The sequence below is a fragment of the Grampus griseus genome (assembly GCF_964374135.1).
Source record: "Grampus griseus genome assembly, chromosome: 17".
In the NCBI taxonomy this organism is placed as follows: domain Eukaryota; kingdom Metazoa; phylum Chordata; class Mammalia; order Artiodactyla; family Delphinidae; genus Grampus; species Grampus griseus.
Window position 1 is genome coordinate 47,168,291 of NC_139011.1, and position 21,953 is coordinate 47,190,243.

Consider the following 21,953-nt stretch of genomic DNA (forward strand, 5'->3'; position numbering starts at 1 on the left):
TCTAATTAAATAGGAATTTCCTAAGAGATGCCAAAATAAACAATCAAGTTTTCTTTAAAGATCATATATATTATATAACAAGATCCACCTAAGAGTTAAAATATAAGTAGGTATATAATTTAACTATTTGAAGATAATTTTTCTTCTTACCACTGAAGCAATAAGCAGGTAGTCGTACAATTTGGGGAAAACAATATTTCTGGCTTTTGTTTGTTTTATTTTAATTTGTGATATTCATGAGATCTTTTGTGAAGCCTTTGGGTATATAGTAAAATTCATGGGTTTTTAACTTTGTATTGACTCGTATTTTTGTAGGTTTTAAATTTTTCTTCTGGCTTTAATTTATACTATCTCCTTTTACTTTTTCATTTAGAAATAATGTATTTTTCTCAGGATTGCAATCTCAGTGCAGTCCTCTACTTTTCTATTTGTTGGACATTCTCTTAGACGTCTACATTTTTGTCTAGTTAGTACATTTCTAGTTTTTTATACAATTGATAAGAACTCTTTAATCTTATGAATTCTTTATATTTACTCTTTGGAGACAAGACTTATAGGGATTTCCTTGGGCTTAAACTAGAAAGAAAAATGAATTTGCATATGAAATGTTGAAGGCTTTGTTACAAAGTGGGTTAACATTATATGTATGTTTGAAATAAACTACTTCAACCAGAGCACCTAGCTGTTAACCTCCAGATTAATATCTATCATAAAATATGTGCATGCTTCCAACACATGGCATTGCCTCCTATTACTGCATGTCCAGGAGAAATGGTTTTGTCTTGTAGCAAAAGGCATTAGCTCTTTGCACTTTTTTTTTTTTTTTAATGACAGCTATCCAAAAATCAAGCTGAACCCTTGTATATGAGGACAGAAAAGGACAATTTTTAGACAGGTCTAATATCCAGTTGTACCTTTCAGTCACTTAGAGAGAAGGCTTAGACCCCTGAAGCCCAAAGTCACAGGTTTTTTAGGATTATGGTGGTATATACCTCCAGTTTATAAAAAAAAAATGCGTTGTAGAAAATCCAAGTTAAATTAGGACTAAAATCCAAGTTAAATCTAGAACTAAAGTTTTACTGCCCCCAATACTTGTAAACTCTAGGTTACTGCTCTGTTGTCCATTTCATCAGCTGCAGAATATTCAAGTTAGTCTTTCAGTGCTAACAAGAACATAAAAATGCATTATGTCTAAAAGCAGAACATGATTGCCAAGCCAGATCTGCGCATTACCTGAGAGTTTGGGGGGCCACCCAAGCGGCATCTACTTGTTTGCTACTGACCTTCAGATAGACTTGCTCAAGAATTGTTACAATGTAATAACATACACACTTATGTACTCTTGAGTTTATTGAAAACACACAGCAAATGTGCACACACACACCAGCACACCAGCACGTACCTACTCTAGAGCCTAGAATTTTAAGAGTCAGAACTGTTTATTTGCTTCTGGATTAAGATGGACCCTGTATTTCCTCAGCATGCTAATTAGAAACTCTATAAACAATTCAAAACCAGCTTCTTAAAATTCTGTTTTACAAAAATTGATGTTAAATATTGTCCTCAGAGAGTTCTACTCTGACTTTTCAAATTGTTTTTTTCTCCCTTCATGGGATAAACAGTTAGGGTTTCTTTTTGTTTTTTTTTTTATCTCTCATGTAAAAAATTCTATCTTAAAAGCTGATTTATTATTTCTTCCTTAGCATGGATGACATGGGAACAAAGATGATATTTCATCAGTCTTGTTTTTATTTAAGTTGAAAGGTTATATATTTCTACTTTCTACTGCAATAATGCTAAATATTTTTATAGTGCTTGTAAATCTTATGACATTATTTTTTTAGTTTGTATTTAAGGCATTTACTCAAAAGGGACCATATGCCTCAGTTCATGTCACTCTATCATCAGTGTGTATGGTCACTCTATTTTCTATACTTTAAAGATTGGTTTTGGCCCCGACGTTCCTCTGCCAGATTTATTTCCTTTATTTTCCCCTATATAGCACCATTTGGGCCATTTAATATGTAATTTCCCAACTCACCTTTCATAGTTATTTTAAACATATGTATATATTTGAAATACCGAATTGTTTTGTATTTTCTAATTTTTGCAAAAGTAGTATCGACTAAAAATCACATCCTATTCTTTTATTTTTTCTACACAAAATTTTTGTTTTAAAATTTGTCTGTGTTGCTCCATAGAAATTATTGCTTCTGGCCACTGTCTAATATTCCACCATATGTTAATACCATATTTTGCTTATCCATTACCCTGGTGATACATACTTAGGCTATTTTCAACACTTTATGTCCACCATAGGCATTAATACACTCTTTCCACATGTCCCCTTGAGTAACAGTGCAGAGTAACAGTGCAGCTGTGGAATGGCTGAGGTAGAAGTCATATATATGCCTTATTTCACAGATTCCTCCCCAGAATAGCTGTACCATTTTCCCCTCACCAGCAATACTTGGAATTTCTCTCTTGCCATATTCTTTGTCACCACACGCTGTTAATCTGCATTTTTAAAAATTAATTTATTTTTGGCTGCATTGGGTCTTCGTTGCTACACTCAGGCTCTCTCTAGTTGCAGCGAGCGGGGTCTACTCTTCGTTGCGGTGCGCAGGCTTCTCATTGCAGTGGCTTCTCTTGTTGCGGAGCACAGGCTCTAGGCACGCGGGCTCAGTAGCTGTGGCTCCCAGGCTCTAGAGCGCAGGCTCAGTAGCTGTGGTGCACAGGCGTAGTTGCTCCACAGCATAATTTGCATTTTAACTTCTGGAAATTTGGCATGTGTGGATTCATATGAAGTAAGGTGTTTTAATTCTGCATTGCTCTGATTGTAGAAAAGTTAGGTCTTCATATACTTTCTTGCTATTCATGTTTTCCATTCTATGAATTGCCTATCATGACCTTCGCTCATTTTTCTATTGAGTATTGTGTGTCTTTAGAGATGTAGAAGTTTTTGTATTCAGATGTTGAGTCCTTTGTTGGGTTTTAGATAATGTATATGTCTTCTACCCATCAACTGTTTTTCAGTCTGACTTTGGTATCCTTTATTGTACATAAAATTCTAATTTTTTATTAAAGTATAATTGATTTACAATATTATGTTAATTTCAGGTGTACAACATGGTGATTCAATATTTTTATAGATTATGCTCCATTGAAAGTTATTATAAAATATTGGCTATATTCCCCATGCCCTACAATATATCCTTGTATCTCATTTATTTTATACATAGTTGTCTGCACTTCCTAATTCCCAATCTGTATCTTGCCCCTCTCGCTTCCCTCTCCCCACTGGTAACCACTAAATTGTTTTCTATATCTGTGAATCTCTTTCTGTTTTGTTGTATTCATTCGTCTTATTTTTTAGATTCTATTTATAAGTGATATCATTACAGTATTTGTCTTTGTCTGACTTATTTCACTAAGCATAATACCCTCCAGGGCCATCTATGTTGTTGTAAATGGCACAATTTAATCATTTTTTATGGCTGAGCAGTGTTCCATTGTGTACATATGGCACGTATTCTTTGTTCATTCATCTGTTGATGGACACTTAGGTTGCTTCCATATCTTGGCTATTGTAAACAATGCTGTTATAAACACTGGATGTGAGTGCATGCATCTTTTCAAATCAGTGTTTCTGTTTTCTTCAGATATATACCCAGGAGTGGAATTACTGGATTATATGGTTGTTCTGTTTTGTTTTTGTTTTTATTAACATCTTTATTGGAGTATAGTTGCTTTACAATGGTGTGTTAGTATCTGCTTTATAACAAAGTGAGTCAGCTATACATATACATATGTCCCCATATTTTCTTCCTCTTATGTCTCCCTTCCACTCTCCCTATCCCACCCCTCTAGTGGCTACATCAGTTAACATTCCCACCAACAGTGTACCAGGGTTCCCTTTTCTCCACATCCTCGCCAAGGCTTGTTAGTTTTGTTCTTTTTTATGATAGCCATTCTGACATGTGTGAGGTGATCTCTCATTGTGGTTTTGATTTGCATTTCCCTGATGGCTAGTGATGTTGAGCATCTTTTCATGTGCCTGTTGGCCATCTGTATGTTTTCTTTGGAAAAATGTCAATTCAGCTCTTCTGCCTATTTTTTTAAATCAGATTTTTTATATTAATAAATTTATAATTTTAATATAGTTAAACTCATCACTTTTGCTTCATACAATGTATGCTTCTTTATTTTTCAAAGATCTATTTCATCTCTTACCGTGAAATCACAAATATATTACCTTGCAATTTCTTTTATTCTCTCTAGATTTTATTTTTCACATTTAAATATTAAAACTATTGTATTTTAGTTTTGTACATTAGGTGGAATTATATAACATAATGGTTAATAGAATGATTTCTGTGGGGTTTAAGTTCCAGCTCCACCATGTACTTCTTAGGCTAGTCATTTTATCTCTCATACCTGTTTTTCCACCTGTAAAATGAGGATAATAGTTTATGCCTTGTGGATTTTTTTGTGAAGATTAGGTGAGCTATATAGGACTGGGTACAACATAAGTGATATCACTAGGTTAAGATCCAGTCTCATCTCTCTTTTGAAAATGAGACTGTTTCCCCAAAAGCTGTAATTCAACTTCCTCCATTGGACTATGATTCCATCTCTTTCATGTGCCAACTTTCTATCTGTATATAGCTCTATTTCTAGGCCACCTGTTTGATTTGTTTTCTTATTTGCTGTTTCTTCCAAGGGCATCACACAGTTCTTATCTGTCATGACTTCCCAATATATCTTAATGTGTAGGGGACATTCTCCATTTTGAGCTTATTTTTCAAAACTACCTTAGCTGTATGGAGAACTTTATTCTTCCAGATACATTTTATTTTACTTTATTTTATTTTATTTTTTTTATAGGAGATAGAGCAATCTGCTCTTTTTTTTTTCTTTTTTCTTTTTTTTTTGGCTGCATTGGGTCTTCATTGCTGCGTGTGAGCTTTGTCTAGTTGCAGCGAGGGGTGGGGCAGGAGGCTACTCTTTGTTGTGGTGCACAGGCTTGTCATTGCAGTGTCTTCCCTTGTTGCAGAGCACAGGCTCCAGGCTCATGGGCTTCAGTAGTTGTGGCTCGTGGGCTCTAGAGTGCAGGCTCAGCAGTTGTGGTGCACCAGCTTAGTTGCTCCGTGGCATGTGGGATCTTCCTGGACCAGGGATTGAACCCATGTTCCCTCCATTGGCAGGCGGATTCTCAACCACTGCGTCACCAGGGAAGTCCCCCAGATACATTTTAGAATCACTTTTTTATGCTGTCCCTCAAAAAAAAAAAAAAAAAGAGCTTGGCCTTTTATTACAGTTGCATTTAATTTTATAGATTAATATAAGGACATTTATATTATTATAGTAAGTCATCTCATCCATACCTGTGATACAAATTTCTTTTACTCATGTGTCCTCTAATAAAGTTTTCATTATGAAGATTTTCTGCATAATTTATTAGGTGAAACCCCATACTCTCTATAGGTTTTGTTACTGTGGTAAATTCATCTTGTATTGTATCTAGATATTGATGCTATGGAGGAACACAATTGATTTTGGTGTATTAATTTTTTTCCAGCCCCTATGTTGAGCTCTTTTCTTAGATTTAATAGTTTATTGATTTTCCTGTGTTTCCAATGAAATACATAATCAAAACAATCTCTAAATATGACATTTTTATCTATATTCTTCTAAACCTTCTCTCTTTCTATTTCTCTCAATACACAGCTCCAAAAAGGTCGGTTCCAATAGACCAGTAATGTTAGAAATCTTCATCTCAATTCTCTCCTTAAAGGAAATGCTAATTTTTTAAAAAAATTAGTAGTATAATAATTTTTGTTAGTGTATACATGTGCCATGTATTTTTGGTATATAGCCTTTATCAAGGAAAGATAGTTATTATTTGGATCTAGTTTTATAAAATTTACCCTACCCAATAGATTTTGAACCTCATGGGATGCTTTTTATCTCTTCTATCTAAAAAGAATGATGATATGATTTTCTCCTTTTATTTAACTAATACAGTGAATCACATGAATTGATTGGCTGATACTGAACCAACCTTGCATTCTCAAGGATAAACCCACTTGACCAAATCGTATTATAGTATAGATTATCTTTTGCTGTATTACAAACCACCTCAAAACTGAGTGGCTTAGGGAGATCAGCTTGGTGCTTTGTGACCACCTAGAGGGGTGGGATAGGGAGGGTGGGAGGGAGGGAGACACAAGAGGGAAGAGATATGGGAACATATGTATATGTATATAACTGATTCACTTTGTTATAAAGCAGAAACTAACAAACCATTGTAAAGAAATTATACTCCAATAAAGATATAAAAACAAAAAAACAACAAAAAACTTAGTGGCTTAAAATAGCAATTACTTGGCCATTTGGGACTGGATTCATCTGGGTAGTGTTTTACTTTTGGTTTTATCTGGGCTCCTTCATGCAGTTTTAGTCAACTGATGGATCAGCTGAGTGAGAGCTGGTCTGAGACAGCCTCACTCACAGGTTCGGTGGTTGGTTTGGACAGTGGGAGCACCTGGTCCACTTCTCTTCAGAACCTAGTGGGCTAGTCCTCGGCTAGTGGGCTAGTCCTCGGCAACTGAGCTATCAAGCTCTTTTGCTATTGTCTCATCATGTGGGTTGAGTATGCCAAAGCCCAGTCCTGCTGAAGTGGTGACTCAGGAATGAGGGTGTCAGAAGGGGATTGTACCATAATTTTTGAAACATCCTATCACAATGTTTTTTAATATACCTTAAAAGTCTGTGGAATAATATTGTATTTAGGTTTTTGACTTATATTTTTAATAAGAAAAATTTGATTGTAATGTTTTTTTATATTGCCCCTGTTTGGTATAATATTCTTCTTGCACCTCTAGCCCCATTATTCTAGCTTGGGGTACTTAAAATGTATTGAAGGGGATAGAAATGAGTATTGCATCTTAAATAAAAGTCTTGGACAAGTGGTTCCCACTTATCACTGAGGTTGTTCAAAAGGCTGCACTCTCACAGTGGACTATTGAACCCTTATGTACACCAAGCATTACATCTCACTTATACAATATTTATATCACAGCGCCTATGTATAGCACAATACCCATTGCTAATTCAGATTGTGTTTTAAGATATGAGACAAAATTTAAGACTTTTATTATAGTCATAAACATCTAGCAAACCAACCAGAAAATAAAAGCTAATTTTCAGTTGGTTGGCCAAGAACAAAAAAGCGAAGATTACCTAGTGCAAAACCATATCTCTGCTAACTACTGTTGGATTTAGAGCACACACATGCTAAAAAATATCTTCTTATCAAAGATTTGAGGTTGGACCTGAAAAAATTATATCAGAAGTGAAAATAATCATGTGGTCTGACCAGCGTGGATCACACAAAGTAAGTGTATACTATATATAAAGTAGATAGACTACGAGGTCCTACTGTATAGCACAGGCAACTATATTCAATACCTTGTAATAACCTATAATGGAAAAGGATCTGAAGAAGAAATACATATATCGGAATCACTTGGCTGTACACCTGAAACACAACATTGTCAATCAACTATACTTCAAGTAAAACAAAACAAAACAAAAAACTAAGTGTAAAGGGAAGTATAGTTTTATAAATTCACCTCTGACATCCAATGGACCAACTGAAAGACAACAGAAACTACAACTATCTAGGAGACAGGACATGGCCGGCAAACCAGGCCGTTACCCTCGGTAACGGTCATACCTGCCAAAAAATATACAGACTAGCCTGCATTCATGAATACATAGGAATTCTTCATTTATCTGGCATTGTTAGGCAATGAGGTATTGTATGTTAGGAGAAGTTTCTTTAAAATGACAAATTTAAGAGGAGTTATTTTAACCTTCACTCGGTAATTTTTTTCTAAAATTAAGAAATGTATCTACTGGTGTATCTAATGTTTCCTTGATAACTCGGGGTCATCAGTTCAATCAACGTTTGCATGAATAATGCAAATGGAAACAAGACAGGCATGCTTACTGAAACTGAAAATGACATAGCAATGGCTGGAATAACTGATGAGAGAGCAAGAAAAAAGCAGAACTGAAAACAAACCGTGATCAGGAAACAATCAGTCAAGTTCTGACTTTCTGTACTTAGTTTCAAAAAGAGATACCACAAATCCCAGCGAGAGACTCCAGCATCATTAGCTGTCTTCCTCCTTTGTTTCCACCTTCCTTTCCTTTTCCTTCTACCCTAGATTGTTCCAGAAAGTGTTTATAGCTCCTTGCAAGACAAATTCTAATACTTGCTTTCTCTCACACAAACTTCACAATATGTCCATGTGATAAATGGTGTGGAGGTAAAAGAGAATTCATCACAGGGACAGCTCCTACGAAAATAAAATTAGAAACTAGCTTCTAAACATGCAGAGAGAAGGGCGTGGTGTCAGGCACTAATTTCCTTGCGAATTCCTCTCCATTTCTAATAGACGTTCTTCTTTACCAAGATCCCTTTTTATTGGTGTCCTATAAAAAGGACTGTGTAGCACAGGCAACTATATTCAATACCTTGTAATAACCTATAATGGAAAAGGATCTGAAGAAGAAATACATATATCGGAATCACTTGGCTGTACACCTGAAACACAACATTGTCAATCAACTATACTTCAAGTAAAACAAAACAAAACAAAACACTAAGTGTAAAGGGAAGTATAGTTTTATAAATTCACCTCTGATATCCAATGGACCAACTGAAAGACAACAGAAACTACAACTATCTGCTCCACTCCGCCCATCCTCATCCTGTAAAATACATTCACACTCTTTTGTGACCCTACTTATTTGCCCATTAAATAATCAATCACAGAACTGTCGAAATTAAATACAGAGTGAAATTAAAATACTGGAGTCACTTGGAGGGTTTAAGCAGCTCCACCAGAAAATACTGGGCATGGATTTAAAAGAGGCTGCGTGGGACTTGCTCTTGTCCAACTTCTTTCTCAAGAAGTATCTGAAATAAGCCTAAATTCTGAGTTAATCAGACTGGCCTGCTTTCTCAGGTGGACTGGAATTCTGTTCTTTCCCCTCAACTCCCTGATGTCAGTGGTAATTTCCTGAGAGGAGGTGGACTTCTCTGCCTACTGCAGAAGCTCAGTTCCCCCCGGGTCCGCTCCCTGTCTGAATCCCACACTTGAGGCCAGATGCCAGCCTTCCCAGAACATTTGTGGCCTCCTTTCAGTTTTTGACCTGCTCAGATTGAGTCCCTCTAGACTCTTTCTGGAAACCTTATCTTCAATCCCTTTCCCTGACCTCGATGGTTACCTGCCTACTTTAGGCCTCAGGTGCTTTAGCTATAAAATGATATATTTGCCCTTAATTCTAAAGTCTTCTTTCTAAAGCGCTACAATGTGGTGGCTTCTTGAAAATGTTTCTCTTTGCTGGTTTTAATTTTGTAGAGAACTAAAACCCCAGCCACTCTAAAAGACAGTAAGTTACATTGGATAAGAAAAGTGTGCTTTTGTAGTTAGATTAACAGGGATGGAAGACGACTTAGTATGTTTTAAGATACTCATGATCCGTTCTTGTGAGAGTCGGGGAAGAAGGGGAAGAGAGTTAATAAAATACCAAACAATTGTGACAAATTAAGTTCACCAAGATGTAGGTGATTAGTTACTACTTGAATAAGCCACACAAATCCAATTCAAGTTTTCCTTTAGTTTTCTAAGAAGGATCCCAGTGAACTGAGTCCCATGTTCAGTGACTCCACGTTCAATGGCTTAGTCTTTAAAAACTGTTATGTTGCTGGAAGCAGAAATATTGCCCATCAGTCCTAATTGATGTTTAGCTATCATGCACATTTCAAATAAATTTATTACATTGCCTGATCTCAGTGTAATACATTCTAAAGGGGCAAAGAGCACACGAAAAGTTATGGAGTCTCCATCTTCTACACTAAAGTGTGCAATAAATTACATATTATTTGGCCGTGAAATTCACAAGCCATAGAAACCACACCATTAGCAATGTATACAGTGGTAAACAGCAGGTAATGAGAATGATATAAAACCAAACAGACTGTGTATGTTGGCACTGCTGCCAATAAAGCAATTATTAAATGCATTCATATGCATCTACGCTAGGTAAGCTCTTTAGGGCAATTGCTATGAGTTCTACATACCTGTCAGGATATTATATATAGCCCAGTTTCTATGCCCTTTATTCAAAGACGCTGAGAAAGGGTTACTCTGGGTAAATTCAGACCTTTTCTCAATATAGAATTTGGTCAACATGCATTCTGAACAGCAAAATTTCACAGTATTTTCCTACAGTAATTGCCACCTCAGCAAATGCAAGATTAAGTATAATGGATTATAAGAAGTTAGAAAGGAAAGATGGAAGAAAAGAAGGAAGGTAGAAAAATGGTGGATATGGAGTACGTAGAGTGGACCTAAAACTAACCTGAGGTTTCCCTGAATTATTAGCATATGCTATAGAAACTTAAATGAAAAAATAAAAAAACCCAGCAAGGGAAACTCAAAGATTCTTTGCTTTTTCACTTTACTGCATATACACGTCCATCTTAAACAATCTATATGCTTATATCCAACAAGAGAGCATTGTTTTGCAAGGCTATTTGGGTTCTATCAGCATGTAAAGGTCAGACAACTCAACTTTAGCAGAGTCAGCTTTCAGGTGAATAATTGTTTCTTTCAGGTTGCGAGCATTTGAATTCTCCAGAAATGTTTCCCAAAACATGAAAATTAAAAGAGTCCTAGGACAGCGTCCTTTAGAAGTTTTATAGTATCAAGGTTTTTGGAGGAGGAGTATCCTTGTCCATTATCAACACAATGATTCCAAGCAGATCAATTTATGCTGAGAATATTATATAACAGAACCCACTTCACATCCATTATACTGACAATGATCTTCCTTACTTCAACCTTGTGCTTCTTATAAAGTTGAAAATACTGAGCCAAGAACAGACAGTGACAATGCCAGAGACTCAGCTGTACCTATAGGTGCCTTCAGACAACATCAGCCACCCAGGCTAAAGTCCTGGTTTAAAACATCCCAACATGAATGAATCTCAAAAATCATATGCTGAGCAAGTGAAGCCAGATCAGAAGGGCACCTACTGTATTATTCAACTTACATGAAATTCTAAACTGGGCAAAAGTCATCTCTAAAGATAAAAAACAGATCTGTGGTTGCCTTGGGGTAGGAGATGGGGATACTTTTGCAAAAGCCTAGGAGGAAACTTTCTAGGGTTTTAGAATTGTTATCTATCTTTATGGGGGTGGTAGTTATACAAATGTATACATTAATTAAAAGTCACTGAGCCGTTGACTAAAAATTTCTGCATTTTATGTATGTAAATGATACCTTAATAAGGTTGATTACAAAATGAACCAAAACCAAAACAAAGCAGAAGAAAAACCTCTCAAGACCTTAAAGAAAATACACTGTTTTCTTCCAGGGTACCAGATTGGAAATGAGGCATCGGTCTGTTCTACCCTCAGATTATCCCTAGGATTATCTAGTCTATTTTAAAGCACTAGAGTTCTCTATAAGGAAAACTCACCCCATGTTTAATTTCTTTGATTTCTTCTGTGCCTCTTCTCCCAACACAGTGAAGCCATTCACGGAAGGAAAACCAGCTTTTTCCAACTTTGCATCACCATATATTCTTTGCAAAGCTATTATTTATAGAATAAAATTTGGCTACACTTTGTAAAAATCTAGCTTTTTGAGGCTTACAAATCTTAACAGTTAACCTATTGCGTCCACTGGAATTTGGAAAAAAAATTATTTTGAAAATGAATAGCTGAGAATTGACATTTTTGCTTTTTGTGATTTTCTCCTCCCCTAAGAGAGAAGTGAGTAGGAATGAGAAACACATACATAAAGAAAAAGAATTATCTTGTTGCCTTTGCATGGTTATAATTTATAGGAGGCCCTTTTCAACAATAATCTATTATCAGAATCAATAAAATACAATCTCCATGAAGGCCAGGCCAGGATATTTGTCTCTTTTTCAGCAGATTGCAATACAAACCACATTCATGGATATGCTTCTTGATGATCTTTGTAATACTGTAACAGTTGACCATTTCCTCATGCCTCTTCACCTTAACTTAAACCTGGTTTTTCACTGATGACCTCACAGTTCCTTCTCTATCACTTGGTTGTGGGCCTCTTTTCCAACTCCAACTCCAACTCGCATTTCACTGTGGAACCAAAGGAAGACTCACACCTTCCTGCTTTTTAGTGATACCTCAAGGTCATTTCCATATTGTGATCACCCTGAAGAATAGCCAGACAATTGTTATTTCAGAGCCATCTGACAGTTTGTAGCTCTAAAAATTAACTAAGGACCGCATTTGTCAAAAATATCCTAGTTTAAGATGTTGGTAATACAGCAACAGTAATCCCGAAGTCACTTATGACAATCAGTGTGGGAAGCATCCTCCTTCAGGAAGATCCTTTGCCATACAATACTCTTTCCCTGTCAGGTAATAAGGAAGCACGGCCGAGGAAAGTAACCTTTTGTGGAAAGAAATACTTGGCTTCGAGAAGGCTTGCAGTTCATATCTTTTTGTTGAATTAGATTCCCCATTAATTACTTTATCCACAAAGAGGTAATTATCAGAATTATGTAAGCAATTAAGGAGATGCTACTCCACATTCTTTCAGCTTGTTGACCTTTCTCACTTTATTTCATGCGGCCATCTGAAACATCAGTGATTTACCTGTCTTTCTTTTTTTTTAACAGATTTCTGTGTGTGTGTGTCCCCATGATGAAAACATCATTAAAGTAAAATATCATGAATAGACTCTTAAGAAGCAGAGTCTACTTAAAGTCCTGGAAAATATGAAAGCACTAATATTCATGGACAGCTCTACACTCTGAAAGTTACTCCAAATGTTGTTGATCTCTCTTTTGTTTAGGAGTTTTTCAAATTTTCTACCATGATCATTTGTTAGTTTTATAATTACATAATAAAGGCATTACGTCATACAATCTTTTGTTATCCATTGCAGTTTTAAAACTATTCCTTTCCTTGTCCTCAGCAGATATGTCACAGATTATTAGTACACAAGCAAAGACTTTCAACGTAACAGTACTTTATAGTGAGAAGAACTATACTGAGCTATCTCTATCCTAAGACAATGCACTAGGAAAGCACTAGGAATTCTTAAGCACTAGGAATACAGAGACGATCAAGGGGCAAGTTCCTTGCCTTCGAGTATACATGATCATTATAGCAAATGCTTAAATAGCACTTAGTATATAACTCACCACAGCAGTCTTATTATCCTCCTTTTTAATAGGTGAGCAGAGGAAGCCACAGGGAAGTCATAGGGTAAAACCAGAATTTGAACCTAGGTAGACTAGTACACTCTCCACGGCTTTAACTACTACATTAAAATATATATATATATATATATATATATATATGTTATACATATATATATAAAAAAAAAAACTCCAAGTATTCCAAAGTTACAAAACACTTATCTACCAAAACTCAAAAAGTAGCACACAAAATTGCACAGAAAATAAACATGTAAAAGTTCATAAATAAACCACAATATAACCTGCTCCACATAATATACTGACTGCAGTGTCCTGGGCCTCTCCCATCCTTAGGTAGCCGGAAATTACAACAAAATAATACTTTTCACCTTTGGAAGCCACACCATCTCTCATACCAACCAACCAATTACTTCCTTAGAGAGAATAGGAAATTAACCTGAATATCATAAAAAAATATACATATATAGCATTACTGATGTAGAATCTTTGTTTAAAGACAATAATTTCAATAGCAGAGGGAACGTTACCATTGCAGGCTTCCGATAACCTCTATATTTCTCAGATTTCATGCTAAATCATATAATGCCATATTGTGTCTGAAGCTATTTTTTCAATAGTCCATTTTCTTAAATGGACTAGCAATGCCGTAAATACTGAGGAACATTTTGGCTCCCAAATCCTAAAGCCATTCTGATTATGCCTGGGTGATCATGGGGACGTCATCGGAACTACCAGAGGACTGGCTGAAATACCAGTGTTCTGGCCAGCTTACAAATCAGAAATTATACAGAATCCAATTTTATTTTTTTGTTAAGTAATTCCTATGAGGCTTTTGGGATGTCAATGTAAAGTCCTTTCATGTGTAATCTTTATCCATTAGATAGGGAACAATGCCAATCCCCGTCATAAATACTTTCACAACCTGACACTGAAAATCCACTGTAGGGCATAGGACCTGCAAATAGGATGTGAATCACACACATCCACTCATTCAGACAATCCACAAATGTTCATTTTTAAGTCTACTATATGCCAATAATGTACCGGCCTCTCAGATGCTAGACCATGCTAAATGCTGAAACAGACATACTCAGTTCGGGCCCTCTTGGAACTTGTTACCTACAGAAGTGCCTTCGTTGTAAATGGTCAGGTCTCAGCCAATGCTATTATCATCAGCAGGTGACCAAAGGATAGAGCTTGCTTTCTAAACAAGCTCCACACTCTTTGCTTTCAACATTTTTGTTTTCCTTCAAGGCACATAATCCAGTGGTCAGTTTCTCCCAGTTAGTGAGGTTTGGGGAAAAGGTACCCAGTGAACAATTCCTTGTGGCCTCACTCTTTCCTCACACTCTCCTCTGTGCTTTTGAGCTAAAGAGACCTGGATTAAAGTCACTTGCTCTAACGTTATTATTTTAAAATACGGCTGCTCCTGCTTTGAGGATTTCCACTGGACCAACACAGCAGCAAAGCAGCACTGAATCAGAAGCAGGTAAATTTCAAAATGACAGCTCTAAACATATCCACTCTCCTTTTGTTCTCCTCCTATCCCTTTGCTCTGAACACCTCTGCCCTGAGGCTTTGCCTTTACCCTTCTCTGATTACTGCTCCAAAAGGGTTTCCAAGAGCGGGGAGTATTTTATGGTTTCATTTGCTCCCAAGTCCTTGGTGGAAACGGATGCTTGCTTCCTGATTCTTACTAATTCCACACTCACATCATCAACACAAAAATCATCATTAAAAAAAAAATTTCCTCATCTTCATATTTCTTCTGGGCCAACACTGAAAGAATATTTTCAAAGAAACACTATCCTCTCTCCTTTGCTCTTCTGAGTTTCACGTTCTTACCTCCAGTCTCATTTTCAACCCTTATTACAGGATGCATCACAAAAACAGAAGAAAGTTCTTTGTGCTGTCCTGTACCAGCTAATTATTCTAATTTGTTCTGTCTCTACCAAACAGAATGCGAAATCAACACAAAGGCTGATTATGCGACCTCTTCCAAGGGAATGGTCTGAGAGTTGTCTATTTACTAATGAAGCTCAGTGTGTATTAAGGGTTGACTGAAGCAATCATCAGGAATTTTCATCCCTTAAATTAGTCTTTTCTACCAGATGCACATCTTTCATTTCGGATAATATAACTTTTAAGTTCAGGATACAACTGGACAAAAGAAAAGAAAAAAAGGTAACCAACACAACATTTGCAGTAATAACACAGTAACAGCTCTCATCCTTCCCTGAGGAATTCAGCCTACTTTATGGACACAATTTAGTACAAACTCATAAGAAAGCTAACAAAGCCCCAAACCCCTTCACAAGAGCGTAGAGAGGTAAAGGTCAGAAATTATTACTGCCAGACCCAGCAGACAATGGCACCTACCGGAAAGAGCACAGGACAGGAAAACCTGGGAGCCTGTGTTCCAGTTTCGGTTATTCCTGTAAGCACTAGTACGATCTGAGTGAACTCAGCCTGCCCTGCTTTTTCCGTTTATAAAAACCTACATCATCCTCTCAGTAGAATGAAATGCCACATCTGAAAAGTTGCAGATCTCTTTAGGAAAGAAAAAAGCTCATGCTTTCCAACCAAAATGGAATAATTCAGTCAATGGAGACTTAATAAAAATCTGCCATAAAGCAATTGTTTACTTGAAATCTATCTTTTGTGGTATATTTATTGGGGTAAGGAGCGTAAGCAAATCATAATTAGAGTTACCGATTATTCCAGAAATCAAGGTCATTGAGTTCAGATTCCAACTTTGACCCTGACCCAGGCTTACAGAGATGTAAGATGTCCCAATACCTCATATCCAGCATACATGGGAGAAACAAGGTATGCAGACAGATCCTCTTATAAATATCCCATATGTCGTGGTTTTAATACAGGGTCTCAGATTCATTGCCATTCTTCACATCCAGATGTGGGCATTTTCCCTTGAATTTAGGCAGGCTTTCCATGGCTTCAAACAATAGAGCAGGGGTCAGTAAATTATGGCTGGTGGGCCAAGTCTAGGCCTCTACCAGCTTTTATAAATGAAGCTTTATTGGAACACAGCCATGTTCCTTAGTATATGTATTGTTTGTGTCTGTTTTCACATCACAGCAGCAGAGCTAAGTAGTTGCAAAAGAGACTGTATGGCTTGTAAGGCCTAAAATATTGACTGTCTGACACTTTATGGAAAAAGGTCTCCAACGCCTGCAATAGTATATAATGAAAGTGATGCTATGTAACATCTAAGACTAGGTCATAAAAGGTCATGCAGCTTTTGCATGATTCTCGTGGAATGCTTCAACCCTGGACACTCATTCTCTTGGAATACTCTATCTTGAATCCTAACTACCACGTTATGAGAAGTCCAAGCCACCTGGGCAGCCATCTATAGGCACTCCAGTCAACAGTCCTTGTTGGGCCCAGTCTTCAAGGGCCAGACATGTGAATTAAAATTATCTAGATGGGGCTTCCCTGGTGGCGCAGTGGTTGAGAGTCCACCTGCCAATGCAGGGGACGTGGGTTCGTGCCCCGGTCCGGGAGGATCCCACATGCCGCAGAGCGGCTGGGCCCGTTAGCCATGGCCGCTGGGCCTGCGCGTCCGGAGCCTGTGCTCCGCAACGGGAGAGACCACAACAGTGAGAGGCCCGCGTACCGTAAAAAAAAAAAAAAAAAAAAAAAAAATTATCTAGATGATTCCAGCTCCAGCCATCTGAATCCTCATGAGCTGAGGTTCCAGACATCAGTCATGGAGTAGAGACAAGCCATCTCCTCTGTGTACTGTTTGAATTGCTGACCCACAGAATCTGGGCACATATTAAAATTTTTGTTTATTTCACCACTAAGTTTGGACTTCTTTATTATGTAGCAATAGATAACTATAGCACTGTGTCTGTACACAGGATATCTACATTTCACAGAGCACAGATTTTTAGATGTGAATGTTGACTGCTCAATTTCTAAGAAGAACGTATACACACACATAGGTACAAAATGTTTATGTATATGTAAATATTAGACCTATATAAACTAATCTATATTATCCATAAAATGAGGGGGCCTTGATAATGGCTAACATTATTTTTCGGTATTTATTGTGTTCCAAGAACTGATAAATTCTTGCATTGTATGAATTTTCTCTTTCACCCTCATAGCAACTCCCTGAGAGAAGTAATGGTATCTCTATTTTATAGATGAGAAAACTGAGGCAAAAACAGATAACATGCTCAAGAGTACTCAACAAGTAAATTTTAGAGTCAAGATTTGAACCCAGGTTCTCAAGTTTTAGATCCCTTACTCATACTCACCAAGCTATATACTGAGGAAGGGGATGAAAGCGGACGCCATTACCTCATGCTCAAGAAGTTAGACAGAAACTTAGCAGGTATGGTTGAAAGAAGACAGGACTTGGAGTCGTAAGTCCAGAGCCTGAGTTATGAGATGAATTCTCCTCTCATCTAGATATAGGTTTGTTTTTAGAAAATGAAGAAGATCACTGCATATTTTGATTGTTAATTTCTGTACTTAATGATTACCAAAGAATGGAATTTTACCAGGGAGCTATTTTGCAATGACATAAATTATTGATTCAAACTCAAACCTTTATTATAAATTATTGATTCAAAATCAAATCTTTATTAAGTCTCCCTTGCATCAGAAGTTTTTCCCACTCTTCATTTCTTTGAAACCCTTTCCTGTCTACTCTTGGCCAAAGCTTGAAGCCTAATTTAACACTTGGAAATAAAATAATGAAATAGTCATAACACAGCAATTCCAATGCCTACTGAAATGGAAGCTCTAAATAATTTTTCAGATAATTTAGGAAATTAAAAATATTTACATCATAGATGCAAAGACAGAAGTTACTTGTGTAATAAATGGTGAGACAAAAAGTTTCTGGTCAAGTAGATTTGTTTAAATATGATCACTAATCTGAGTTCTACCCCTGTGCTAAAACCCAGTGACAGGTTGCATACAGCTTCTAAAGGGATAGTTCAGTGCATTGGGTCAAATTCATGCCATAAAATGTGGTATTAGTACTAGAAGACAGAGTGACTGTCTTCTTTGGGACATAGATGAAGACCCCAAGATAGACAATATCAAGGACAAATTATGTAGAATAAGATATTATCTCAGTCCTTGGAACATGTCATCCAGGATAGAACAAGAAGTAGATTTATTATCAAGTACATGAAGCCAGAGACAGTAAGCAATGAGTGGTAGTTGGTTAAAATAGACAGGTTTTAGAAGCAGAGGCACGGATGTAGAAAACAAACTTAGGGTTACCAGGGGATTGTGGCAGGGAGGCTAAATTGGGAGATTGGGACTGAAATATACACACTACTATACATAAAATAGATAACTAATAAGAACCTGCTCTTCTTATTAGGCCAGGGAACTCCATTCAGTACTCTGTAATGGGCTATTTGGAAAAGACTCCAAAAAAAAAAAATAAAAGTGGGGCTTCCCTGGTGGCACAGTGGTTGAGAGTCGGCCTGCTGATGCAGGGGACACGGGTTCGTGCCCCGGTCCGCGAAGATCCCACATGCCGCGGAGCGGCTGGGCCCGTGAGCCATGGCTGCTGAGCCTGCGCGTCTGGAGACTGTGCTCCACAACGGGAAAGGCCACAACAGTGAGAGGCCCGCGTACTGAAAAAAGAAAAAAAAAAAAGTGGATATATGTACATGTATAACTGATTCACTTTGCTCTACACCTGAAACTAACACAACACTGTAAATCAACTATACTCCAATAAAAATTTTTTTAAAAAATAGGTTTTAAGAACCATAGTCAGGGAGCAGTGTGGATTGGAAAGACCTGGCAAGAAAAATTTCTGCATCCTCAGACAATGCTCCCCAAGCTGGCTATTGCAAGGGTGAGCATTTAAGAGATCTTTGACCTAAGGAGGACGTGAGATTAACAATCTATCCCAATGTGCATGAATTATTCTCCTCAGTGCTATCAGAAATCAGATGGCATCCTAGAGCAGGGGTCAGCAGATCTTTTTTGTAAAGGGTCAGATAGTAAATATTTTGGATTTTCTGTACCATACGTCTCCATTGCAACTGCCCATCTGCTGCTGCAGCACAGAAACAGCCATGCACAATACGTTAATGAATGAGTGCGGCTGGGTTCAAGCAAAACGTTATGTACAAAACCAGGAGTCAAGCGAGATCTGAACAGTGGGCCAGAGTGTGCGGACGCCAGTTCTGGGTCAGTGTTCACGGCTGAATGAGTCATGAGGCCTTAAGTTCCAGTTCTCATTGTACTACTTTCTACCTGGGTGAACTTGGGTTCATCCTTTTATTTATATGGGCCACTGTATTAGTCAAGGTTCTCCAGAAAAACAGAACCAACAGCATGTGTATACAATGTGCCCATATATACTGATAGATATAGATCTAGATATCGATATTGATACCTAGATCTATATCCATATCTATATAAAGATAGAGAAAGAGAGAGAGATTTTAAACAACTGGTTCACACAATAATAGAGGCTTGGTAAATTCAAAATCTGCAGGTTAGGCTGTCTAGAGACTCTCGGAAGAGTTGCAGTTCAATTTCTGTAAGTCTTCTGGCAGAATTCCTTTTTGCGACAGGGAGGTCAGTCTTTATTAAGAGCTTCAACTGATTGGATGAGGCCCATGCATATTATGGAGGATAATCTGCTTTACTCAAAGTCCACCACAAATTTAATTATGAATTTCATCCAAAAACACCATCACAGGGACTACCCTGCTGGCACAGTGGTTAAGAATCCGCCTGCCCATGCAGGGGACATGGGTTTGAGCCCTGGTCTGGGAAGATCTCACATGCCGTGGAGCAACTAAGCCCATGCACCACAGCTACTGAGCCCGTGCACCTAGCGCCCATGCTCTGCAACAAGAGAAGCCACCGCAATGAGAAGCCCGCACACCACAACAAAGAGTAGCCCTCGCTTGCTGCAAATAGAGAAAGCCCACGTGCAGCAACGAAGACCCAATGCAGCCAAAAATTATAAATAAATAAAACATAAAAATTTAAAAAAACACAAAAACACCATCACAGAAATATCCAGAATAATATTTGACCAAATAACTGGGCATGGTGGCCCAGACAAATTGACATGGAAAATTCACCACCTAAGCCATAGTTTTGTCACCTTTTACTAAGAAATATGACTTATCTGAGCTATTTTGATACCTAGAAGATACCTTCTAGAGGTAACACCCTCAGTATTTTACATGGTAGGCAGTAGAGGGAATGAGCCCATTTGCCCAGTCATATGACACCTAAAGGATAAAATTCTGTCTTCTCTCTCCAACCCACAGGGATGAATGCCAAAAATACATCACTTATATCTGCTTTAGCTAACATAGGATAGGTCTGGAACAGACCTATGCTCCCAGTAAGTCTCATGAAATGCTGTTTCATTAAGGAGAGACTTTACTTGCTAAGATTAGAAGCAAAAGAGGGTGGTGGATGAAAAACTGCCCAAGGATATAAGCTCATGCAAGGAAGCAGGAGAGAGAATGGGTATCCGAAGATGTGCGCTCTGAGCCAACACTAATTCCACAGCATCAGGTTATAATTCAGGCAGCCCAACCGCTGGGTTTTTTTTCCCCTTCTTTTCCCCCAAAGAGGGACAAGCATACTGACAAAGGAAGAGCATCAGTCACCACAGATAAATTGCTTTTTAGAGGTGATCTCGCAAATGATTTGGCTCAGTGTAGACTATGATTTGGCTCCCCAAACCATAAGCTAGAGCATTTCATTCCAGGTCCCTCCTCAAATATCCATGATAGGTAAAACTCTGGCATCAAGTAGGTCTTGAAATCTCCCCAGGTGATTATAATATGCAACCAGGGCTGAGAATCTGGAGATGTAGAGCAAATTTAAATTGAACTTTAGTTAAACAGTAAAACAAGCTCTGACTCTACTGGCTGGAGCTAGACAAGGGATATGGATTTAGTGGGATGAGAAGATAAAGGACACCAGGGAGTAAATCAAATGCTTTACACCTGTGCTTAGCTAATTGTTACTCAGATAATTCAGACAATCTTACAGCACCTGAACCCTGAAATTCCTCAGTTCTGTTTAAAAAAAAGTAACTCTTCAAGTAACTGAACTCTGAGAATCATGCCAATCATAAAGAAAAAGAAGAAATCTTATTTTTTGAATTAGTTGATTTCATATATACTGTTTCACTTTCATGATATTAACTAGTTATCTTTCTTTCCATTTTATGTTTGAGGAAAGTAAGGCTTTAAAGTCTCAGTAATTTTCTCAAGGTCACTTGTTAAGGGTGTGGTAGGCAGCATAATGGCTCCTAAAAATGCCCTCACCCTAATCCCTAGAACCCAATAATATGTTACCTTACATGGTAAAGAGGACTTTGCAGATATGACTGAAGTTATAGGCCTTGAGATAGAAAGATTATCCTGGATTACCTCATGGAACAAATCTAATTGCATGAGTCCTTAAAAGCAGAAAACCATTCCCAACTGTAGAAAGAGAAAGAGAGAGATGTCCTAATAGAAGCAGAATCAGAGAGATGCAACATTTTGGGGTTTGTAGGTGGAGAAAGGGGACTCTGAGTCAAGGACTACAAGTGACCACTGGAAGCGGATAAAGTCCAGGGAACAGAAACACCCCTAAGAGCCTCCAGAAAAGAATGTAGCTCTGC

The 21,953-nt window shown here is 37.5% G+C and overlaps 1 protein-coding gene across 12 annotated transcripts in view; it reads left to right on the top strand.

Moving 5' to 3' along the window:
- LOC309835493 (uncharacterized protein) overlaps positions 1–21,953 on the top strand; it is a 126,009-nt gene that overhangs the window by 31,484 nt on the left and 72,572 nt on the right. For 10 of the 12 annotated variants that reach the window (XR_014298005.1, XR_014298006.1, XR_014298007.1 and 7 more), the window contains one exon: positions 12,755–12,994. The exons of the other annotated variants lie outside the window; for them this stretch is intronic. The gene's annotated coding sequence lies outside the window, so the exon portion shown is untranslated. Of the gene's footprint in view, positions 1–12,754; positions 12,995–21,953 lie in introns of those variants that run through there. 12 annotated transcript variants of the gene reach the window in all.